Source organism: Leopardus geoffroyi, chromosome B1 (genome assembly GCF_018350155.1).
Source record: "Leopardus geoffroyi isolate Oge1 chromosome B1, O.geoffroyi_Oge1_pat1.0, whole genome shotgun sequence".
NCBI classification, from domain to species: Eukaryota; Metazoa; Chordata; class Mammalia; order Carnivora; family Felidae; genus Leopardus; species Leopardus geoffroyi.
This window is the reverse complement of record NC_059327.1, coordinates 145,034,883-145,044,466: the sequence shown is the minus strand read 5'-3', so window position 1 is coordinate 145,044,466 and position 9,584 is coordinate 145,034,883. Positions and strand designations below refer to the sequence as shown.

The 9,584-nt window shown below is 40.1% G+C and overlaps 1 protein-coding gene across 3 annotated transcripts in view; it reads right to left on the bottom strand.

The window, feature by feature from the left end:
• Positions 1-6,379: 6,379 nt before the first annotated feature.
• Positions 6,380-9,584, bottom strand: part of BTC (betacellulin) — a 47,540-nt gene continuing 44,335 nt past the window's right edge. For 2 of the 3 annotated variants that reach the window (XM_045473746.1, XM_045473745.1), the window contains one exon: positions 8,804-9,038. The gene's annotated coding sequence lies outside the window, so the exon portion shown is untranslated. Of the gene's footprint in view, positions 6,553-8,803; positions 9,039-9,584 lie in introns of those variants that run through there. The other variant, XR_006711400.1, reaches the window with a different exon arrangement.

Here is a 9,584-nt window from a genome sequence, read left to right as displayed (position 1 = left end):
TGAGGGGGAGGCAGAAATACTTGTCTAGCATGATAATGCCAAGTTAACTCACTTTTCAAAAAAAAAAATGAGTAAAAATTTCATCATAAAAGGGACTCCGATTTCTTTGGGAGAGGCATGGCAGAGAATGAATTCTTCTAGTGCCAAGCTTTGTTTGTTTGGAAATAGGGAAATAGTGGAATCCCTGTCCACCTTGCCTGGGGTAGGGGTGGGAAAGAAGCCAGCAAACCTTGAGATGAAGCCCATCTTTTCTTGTGAAAAAAAAAAAAAGGGCATTCTATGGCTAAGGCTGCTAAATTTGTGAGACGCCAGAAGGACCTGAGGAGACTCAGATTTGATCAAGGAGGAATGGGATCAACAGATGGGGAAGGGAGAGTGGACCTGAGGGGAAGTAGAGGGGAAGACATTAGGCACTGGAAGACCCTCTGAAGTCCTGGGACAGCCCTGATTGAAGCCAGCTTCCTCCCCATCTGTTCTTAGCTTGAACAGTCTGAGGACAATTGCAGAAATCTCTTCAGGAACGGAATCCAGTACATGCTCACTTTCAGGCAAAGTTGATGAGTGCCCCCCTCTCCTGGTCCCAGGCTGACAAGTCACCTGTTCAAGGTGGGCTACTGGGGTTACTCGGAGCATCTCCATACAGACAGTGACCCAGCAGGAAAAAGGGTTAGTTTGGTCTTAGCTTGAACCTGCCTCCAAGAATGTCTTCTTACCTAAACGTGCCTACTACATCCACTCATTCTTCCAGGTTAGATAAATATCACCTTTTCTGTGTCTTCCCTAACCACGACAACCCCTTGCACAAACTAGCAAGGCATTCTTCATAGATTTAAGACTCTCAACTTCTCAGGGTGCCTGAGTGGCTCAGTTGGTTAAGCAGCTGACTCTTGATTTCAGATCAGGTCATGATCTCATGGTTTGTGAGTTCAAGCCCCACATCGGGCTCCAAACTGACAGTGCAGAGGCTACTTGGGATTCTCTTTCTGTCCCTCCCTCCCTCTCTCTCTCTCTCAAAATAAATAAATGAACTAAACCCCCCCCCCCAAAAAAAAAACCTCTCATCTTCTCTACTCTCTAGTAGTGAAGGTAAATTCATATGGACCTGGATTAAGTCTAGTCCATTCATCCTTTTATCCTAAGCACTGGGTGCTATCTTATGCATAATAAATGTTGAATATTCATTGGATGAATGAATGAATTTATTCTGATTTTTATTATAGCTATTTGTCTTTTCTCCTACTTGAAAAATATGCTGTCTCTTGTTCTCCTCCCCACCTTCCCTGCACTTAAGACACTTTTGTGTGTGTGCCCATTGTCAGCTTTTGGTAGTATTTAATCAATTGAATTAGGATCTGAAGGTAGTTTATAAAAATGATTAGTTTGATTCTAAACATATAAGTGATGTCACATGAGGTGGTGATATTACCGTGAAGACAATTACAAGATGCTGCTGTACAAGTGTAATGTTCAATGTACTGGAAAAGGTTGCAGCACTGATTTTTACAAAATACTATTTCGGGGCGCCTGGGTGGCGCAGTCGGTTAAGCGTCATACTTCAGCCAGGTCACGATCTCGCGGTCCGTGAGTTCGAGCCCCGCGTCAGGCTCTGGGCTGATGGCTCAGAGCCTGGAGCCTGTTTCCGATTCTGTGTCTCCCTCTCTCTCTGCCCCTCCCCCGTTCATGCTCTGTCTGTCTCTCTCTCTGTCCCAAAAATAAATAAAACGTTGAAAAAAAAAATTTAAAAAAAAATACTATTTCTTAATCATCACGTAGGTAAACATCTGCCTCGTCCATGCCTGGATGGTTGAAAATTCTGGATTGGTGGGTTTACATCAATGAGGTTCCATTGAATTCAAGAGACTTGAGCAATGTGGAATTAATTGTAGCTGCCAAAAGATATTCTTAAAATTACATCGGTGTGTACAAAACTCTACTAATTATAAAAGCTTCAGGAACAGCCAAGTATTTTCCAGGTTGTTGACCTCTTCATATCCTTCCTGGTTTGGAAAATTATTTTGGCCTCACCAAATGAAATACCCTCCAGTAAGAGCATGGTATGCGTATGTTACATTAGTGTGCATGCTATATTGCTAAATCAACATGTGTTTTGCTCAAGGTCCTTTTCTCCTGTTTTCAGATATTTTAACTTAAGAAGAAATAGCCACGCCTGATAAACTTGCACGGAAGATTGAATTTTATTTATTTATTTATTTATTTATTTATTTATTTATTTAGAGAGAAAGAGCACAAGCAAATGAGGGACAGAGACAGAGGGAGAGGGTGAGAGAGTGTGGAACCCCACACGGGGCTCAAGCTCACCCAATGTGAGGCTTGAACCCATGAACTGTGGTGAGATCATGACCTGGGCCAAAGTCAAGAGGTGGATACTCAACCAGCTGAGCCACCCAGGCATCCCTAGCCCCAGCTATTTTTTCTAGTGATGTCCAGTGTGCAAGTAGTAAAGGCCATCTCCAAAAACAGCAAACTTATCTCTGCATCATTTAAAAATTATTAGGCTTTGAAGTATCTTCAACAGCATTGTAATAATTCTTCTTTAATTTTTCGCATTGGGTACTTTCAAGGAGGGAGAGAAGAAGATAGGGGGAAAAAGGAGGCAACCTCAGAGTCAGTTACTGAGGTGGAATTCTTCACCTACCTATGGCTCATGGCTCATTCAGACAACAGTAGAAAGACATGCCTTTTTATAGGGCTCAGGAATCCTTAAACTACAGAAACCTTCACGGTATCAGTGCCATGACTTAACTTCCAAAAAGAATTCCTTGTTTTCCATAACAGTTATTCGAGAACATCATCATCATCATCACTATTATTATTGATCTTACTAATAATAACTAATATTAAGTGAACCCTTTCCCCAGAGAGTGTTTAAAATATTCCAGGTGCAGAGAACTAAGCATTTTGCTTGAGTTATCTCATCTAATCCTCTCAGCCCACCCGGTTTTATTGTTAGTTAGTTTGTTTGTTTGTTTGTTTGTTTTTTCCCACCTGTTGATGAGAACATTAGTAAGGTTAAGGAAACTGCCCAGGGTCCCACTGTAAGTGAGATACCTTGGAGTAAAGCCCAGGTCTGTCTGAACAAAGATTCTGTGCTCATAACCTTTACATTTTAAGAGCTCAGCAGCAAGTTACCCCATCTCTGTGCCATTTAGGGAATGATGAGGGGCACTGGATTTGTTAAGAGTTCAGATACTTTGGGGGCACCTGGGTGGTTCAGTTGGTTGAGCGTCTGACTTCGGCTCAGATCATGATCTCACAGTTCATGGGTTCGAGCCCTGCATCAGGCTCTGTGCTGACAGCTCAGAGCCTGGAGCCTGCTTCGGATTCTGTGTCTCCTTCTCTCTCTGTTCCTCCCCTGCTCATGCTCTGTCTCTTTCTCTCTCACAAATAAATAAAGATTAAAAAAATTTTTTTTAATTAAAAAATATGTCAGATACTTTGACATGCAGTCAGAGTTAGGAGGCAGAGGGGTGGAGGTCCAGTACCCAAGACTAGATTATCTTTAAGAGCAAAACAAACAGGGGCACCTGGGTGGCTCAGATGGTTGAGTGTCTGACCTCAGCTCAGGTCATGATCTCACAGTTCATGGGTTTGAGCCCCACATCAGGCTCTGTGCTGACAGCTCAGAGGCTGGAGCCTACTTCACATTCTGTGTCTCTTTCTCTGCCCCTCCCCTCTTGTGCCTTCTCTCTCTCAAAACTAAATAAATAAACATCAAAAAAATAAAATAAAACAAACACCAACCAACAAACAAAAAAACACTGTGTAAATGATTTTTCTTTTCTTTTCTTTCTTTTTTTTTTTTTTTTTTAGAATTGTTAGTTCTAGTTCATTGAGTAAACAAAGGTTTTTAGGTGTTAAAAAAGAATATGCCAGAAACAGGCTTACTAAAATTAGTTTATACACTGCAGTATTTCAAAAATCATTTTACAGAGCAACTCAGAAAAAGGTGCCCTCTCACTTTTTACTAAAACCCAGTATATGAAAATTCTTCATCTAGCTTGTATCACAGAGTTTCAGAATATTTCATTATTCTGCACACGTCCTACAAAAATAATTATACTTGCCACAACAAGCAATATTAAGGAGCTCTGTGTTTGTGAAGAATCCTGTTTGACGTCTTTTAAATAAACCAAAGAAGAAAAAAGAAAACCACTCTCGAAGTACCTCTGTTGCACATTTACTTTTTTGTGACTTAAACTTGAGTAAACAAAATAAAACATGGAGGGAAAAAAAACCTCACAAACATGTTTGGTTGCTATTGTTTTTATAATACAAGTACTGACTGGAATTGTTAGCTAAACATACCTACAGATCCACATTTTGATATTTCCAGTAGCAGAAAGTTTCCTTATAACTTATTACCTGAAATTAATTGCTGATAGAGTTTTTCGAAGTTATACAATTTATTTAGTTTCCTAATACAGAATTTCAGATGGCTTCAAACACCAATAGCTGAAAGGTTCTGGAGAAGAATCAGTTTACAGAAGTGCCACCTAGATATTATTAAGATACGCATTCTCAGGATCCAGTAACATTAACAAACAGGCAAGAATAAACTATTTGCACATTATGTTCTGGTATTAACGCTTAGCTGCCAAAGATGACCACATGGGAACGGGGTCCTTTCCTGAAAAATTCTTTGACGCATAGAGGATTCTTTGAAAAAGAACAGATGCCCAAATGTGACACCTTATTCATTAATCATGGCAAAAAAAAACAAAACAAAATAAAGCATAAACCAAGATTTTTACACCAAAGACACACGGCTATACTTTTTTTGCTCTTGAAAGTCACTATCAAACCAGGTAAATCATTTGGAGATCAAGGGGAATCTGCTAGTCCTTCCATATGACGAGTTTTTTGCTGTGAATGCTCATCTGGAGTTTCACACTCCGAGACCATGGCATAGGTTAAAAGTCTAACGACAATGTGCTCTGGGTAACATAACTTCTTGGATAAGCCTAGTTTTAAATTCCATGCTATGAAAGATTATACCCACTGGGATATAAGCTCCATGAGGTCACAGATTTTTTTTTTTTAACCTTTTCTTCACTGATGTAGCCCCGACATCTAAGATACTTGGCACTTTTGGTACTTACTAAATATTCTGGGAATGATAGCAATGCCCCAATATATTTAGGCTCTCATAACAGAATATATGTGGAACATACTAAAATCAAGGTCTCATTGAGGCATCAGCTTGGTCTTAAAGCCATGGGCACTGAAATGTCACAAAATTTTGCATAAACCGGAGCTTTGTCCAAATAGCAAGTTGTGTGTCCCAGAGCATTTACTCCATTTTCTGTGTAACTTGCCTACTCCATGGGCAACGATAGGAAGTGGGAAATGTGGAAGGCCCACATAATCCACTTCAGGAAGGACATCAAAATTTCTTCCCCATCTCAGCCCATCACTTAATAATATAACATCACTGGAACCAGGAACATCTCACCTCTCAGCTCACATGTCCGTATACCCTAGCCTGTCATGCCCAGGGCATTTTGGAAAAAGGTATAGAGGCTCAATTTGTTCTTTTCTTTCATTCTCTGTTCCTCCACTGCTAGAACTTTCTAAGAAATTCTATAGAATTTGACAAGGATCCAAGAAATATTTGGCCTGGCCCAGAATTTGGGGCAGAAACCTTTATTTCTCAGAGACATCAGTTCAGATGTAATATCTTTCAGGAGCCTACCCCAATTCTTTGTAAGCTAGTTTAGTCCGTGAATCTCATTTTACGTCGAACCTGTCCCAGAGCACCAAATTATATTGAAATCATCAGTGCGTTGCTGCTTCTCCCACTAAACCATAAGCTTCCTAAGAGGCCATGTCTTATTGAGCCCTCGCATTTGTCATGGTGGCACAGCGCCTAAAAACAGTAGGTGCCCAGTCAGTGCTTCCTGAATTCAATTCCATACCTGTTGCAACTATCATCTTGAAAGACTGTATGATGAAGATGGAATATTGTTGCTGGAAACGTTCCTCTCCTACAATCAAAGGCACTGTTTGGAAAACATAGCTCGATATTGTGTTTCAGAGAGGATGCCATTTCCGTTTTAAGAAACTTGTCCACAATCTCATGATGCACCAGAGTTGGTCAGGACCTTGGCTCCAGGTTCCAGAAATCCAAATAGAGTACTTATTATAATGATAATATGTCTCATAGAGCCCCCAGATAGGAGCAGAATGAGGCTGAACTTTGAGAATACACATAATGGGGACTCAGACCATCAGGAAACTTGAGTCTGGTCTCTGTTCTTCTCTGACCAGCATTTTTTGCTTTGCTGGACCACGTGGAGCAAAACATGACTGCAATATCTTCAAAATGTACATTTTTTATGCACCAAGAACCCCAAAAGATTAACTTCTGTTCTGGTTCCTGGTCCTACCGGGAATGACTCCAAATTGCTCACCTTCGTGAAGCGCTCACTTTAAACCAACCAAATGCAGCTGCTGGTGGGGTTCAAAAATATGGCCAGGCTCTTGGGCAGACAATCTCATAGGCGTCCACCAAACTTTCAAATTCATTAGTTTCTAAGAAAAACATATAATCAAAATGGACTATTTCACATGTATCAATGGTCATCTCTATAAAATATAAAGTCTTCAAAGCAATAATCTGCAAATTTATTTTTCGTAATTCATGGTACCACTAAAAAATTTCCAAAGAAATAAGATTGCTTTGTTTTATTTATTTATTTTTTAAAAAAAATTTTTTTTTAACATTTATTTATTTTTGAGACAGAGAGAGAGCATGAACAGGGAGGGTCAGAGAAAGAGGGAGACACAGAATCTGAAACAGGCTCCAGGCTCTGAGTTGTCAGCACAGAGCCTGACGCGGGGCTTGAACCCACAGACCGCGAGATCATGACCTGAGCCGAAGTCGGACGCTTAACCGACTGAGCCACCCAGGCACCCCAAGATTGCTTTGTTTTAAAAATAAACTTATTTTATTATATGATAATGTTGACAGTTTACATAAACAACACCATTTAGAACATGCAAAACAATTATAAAATTACATTTTAAAAAGATATGAAAATCTTTGAAGTTCTTGATATGGGACCTACTAAATTTCAAGAGACACCATTTACATTTTAGAATCAAAACAAAATTCCTAAGCCTGGGTTGGCTTAAGAGAGTCCATTGGTCAACCAACAACAATTCAGGGTAGGAACCTTTACAGCACTGTGTTTTTGTTTTTAAATACTATTAACAAGCATTTGTTTCAAGCACTTTGGCATCAAAGAACACCGAGAAAAAGCAAGGGCATAAATGAGCCCAAAAGACTTTTGAGAATAAAGCATATGCAACATGAATCAGTTGGATATAATCCTATTTCAAGGATGGCTATTAAGTCGGAAGAAAAATTGACTTAGAAGATGATTAGTTGTTTGGCTTAGTTCTTAATACATTTGAGCTATTTCTGTGAAGGCAGCCTCATTCTCAAAACACAATGTGTGATAGAAGGTGATACACAACTTCACCTTTTGTCTGAATTCTCCACTTCACTTTGTGTATGAAGTCTACACTGCAAAGTAAAATTTGAAAAGATTCTGGAAAAAAAGAAGCTGCTTGGCTAACATCACAACAGCCAAAGTACAGCAATTTGGGGACATCTTCTATTGGTTTTCGTAAATTACCCACCCAATCAATGTAGAAAGTTTCAGTTTCTATGGAATATTGGCTAAATGGAGATTTAGCTTTTTCAGTGTTTTTTTTTCTTTTTAATTGCTTTTATATATATAGAAAGAGAGAGAAAGAGTGCAAGCTGGGGAGAAGGGCTGAGGGAGAGAGAGAGAGAGAGAGAGAGAGAATCTCAAGCAGGCTCCATGCTCAGTGTGGAGCCTGACATGGGGCTTGATCCCACAACCTTGGGATCATGACCTGAGCTGAAATCAAGACTCAAAAGCTCATTGTCTGAGCCACTTAGGTGCCCCTAGCTTCTTCAATTTTAAAAGAGTCTTTATTAAATATGCTGTGGAGTTGAAGGAACATCTGGCGAGATGGTCCCAAGTAGTCGATTCTTATGGTCGTGATTTCATTGCAACAACATCCACCTGAGAGCCATCAGGAAGAAGAAAAATGAGGATATGGTCATGAGCCGTGTCTGCTGGGCTCTGCTGTGCTGTCACTGACCACTGCCCTGGAATAAACAACCTCTTCCAGTGCTATCATTTATCCCTTAGTGAGTGCAAACACTTACCTGTTTATTTTTTATTTTCCATCGCTATTCATTACCCTAGCTACGGGGAAAACCTGTTTGCTTTACTAATGTAGGAATTTATTCACGTCAATGAGAATTTACAAAAGAGCAAAGAAACATAATAGAGGTCAATGCTATAGAAAACACGATGGTAACAGTAATATAAATCCAGGACTCTGCCTTCTGAGTGTCTGCAGGAAAATAGCCCCGGCATCTCAGAGTCTTGGCGAAACACAGTTTAGTATAAAGTCCTGAGCTATGTTAGTGAGTTAAGCTGCACCCACTCAGATCAACAAAAATGACGGTTAAGAACACAAACTGAAATTGGGTAAATTCTAGCTCCACCAATTCCGAACTGTATAAATCAGGGTTATATTATTTAACTTTTTTGTGCCTGTTTCCACATGTGGGAAATGAGGATCATGATAGATGTCCCATAGGTTCTTGAAAGGCTTAGAAGAAATGACATACTTGAAACTCTTGGCCTATGGTGAGTGCTGGATAAATGGCAGCTTTATGATTAATCCAATATCTGGAATCTAAACTCTTTTTCACTTCTATTTTTTATTCGACTAGTAATCCTGGTAACAAAACTTTAAGTGGAAGTTTATTAAAATGTCTTAAGTGAGCGCTTTTTCCCAATTCCGAAACAATACAGAAATTACTTATTATTACAAAAATAGTAAAAAACACAGACTAACATTACAAACAAAAAGTAAATACATTATTTAAAATTCATTTTCTCCTGACTGTTTTCCTGAGACACATTCTGTCCATTTTCGAATGAGCAAGGCATTTTGCAGCTTGCACCAGCCTGGAGAAATAAGGGAAAAGAGAGCACGCTAGTTAATACAAATGGATCATGCAAATTAAAAGAAAAAAAAAAAATCTAGAGCCAATAGTTTTGTTTTCCATTCATTAATGATTAGCGTCATCCTGTAATAAGTTAGGGGAACATACGATTTCTCGATAAGCATTTACTATACCCCACACATCCACTGGGTGTTTGCGGGGGGGGGGGGGGGGGGGGAAGGAGATGCTTTACGCTGCTATCTCTCTTGCTGGCTATGAACAAGGAAGCATGTGGCTCCCATTGCTACTGCCATGACTTAAGGGGAACCGGCCAAGGATGAAGCCAACTCTTCGGTGAGTGAGCAGAAAAACAGAAATAACGTTTCCCCGTGTGGGAGCCTCTCGTTCACCGAAGTGTACAGAGTACCGTTCCTCCGGACTGCCAGTTCACATGAGCCAACACATTTCCTTCATTTGAAATCCTTTCGAGGGGCGCCTGGGTGGCGCAGTCGGTTAAGCGTCCGACTTCAGCCAGGTCACGATCTCGCGGTCCGGGAGTTCGAGCCCC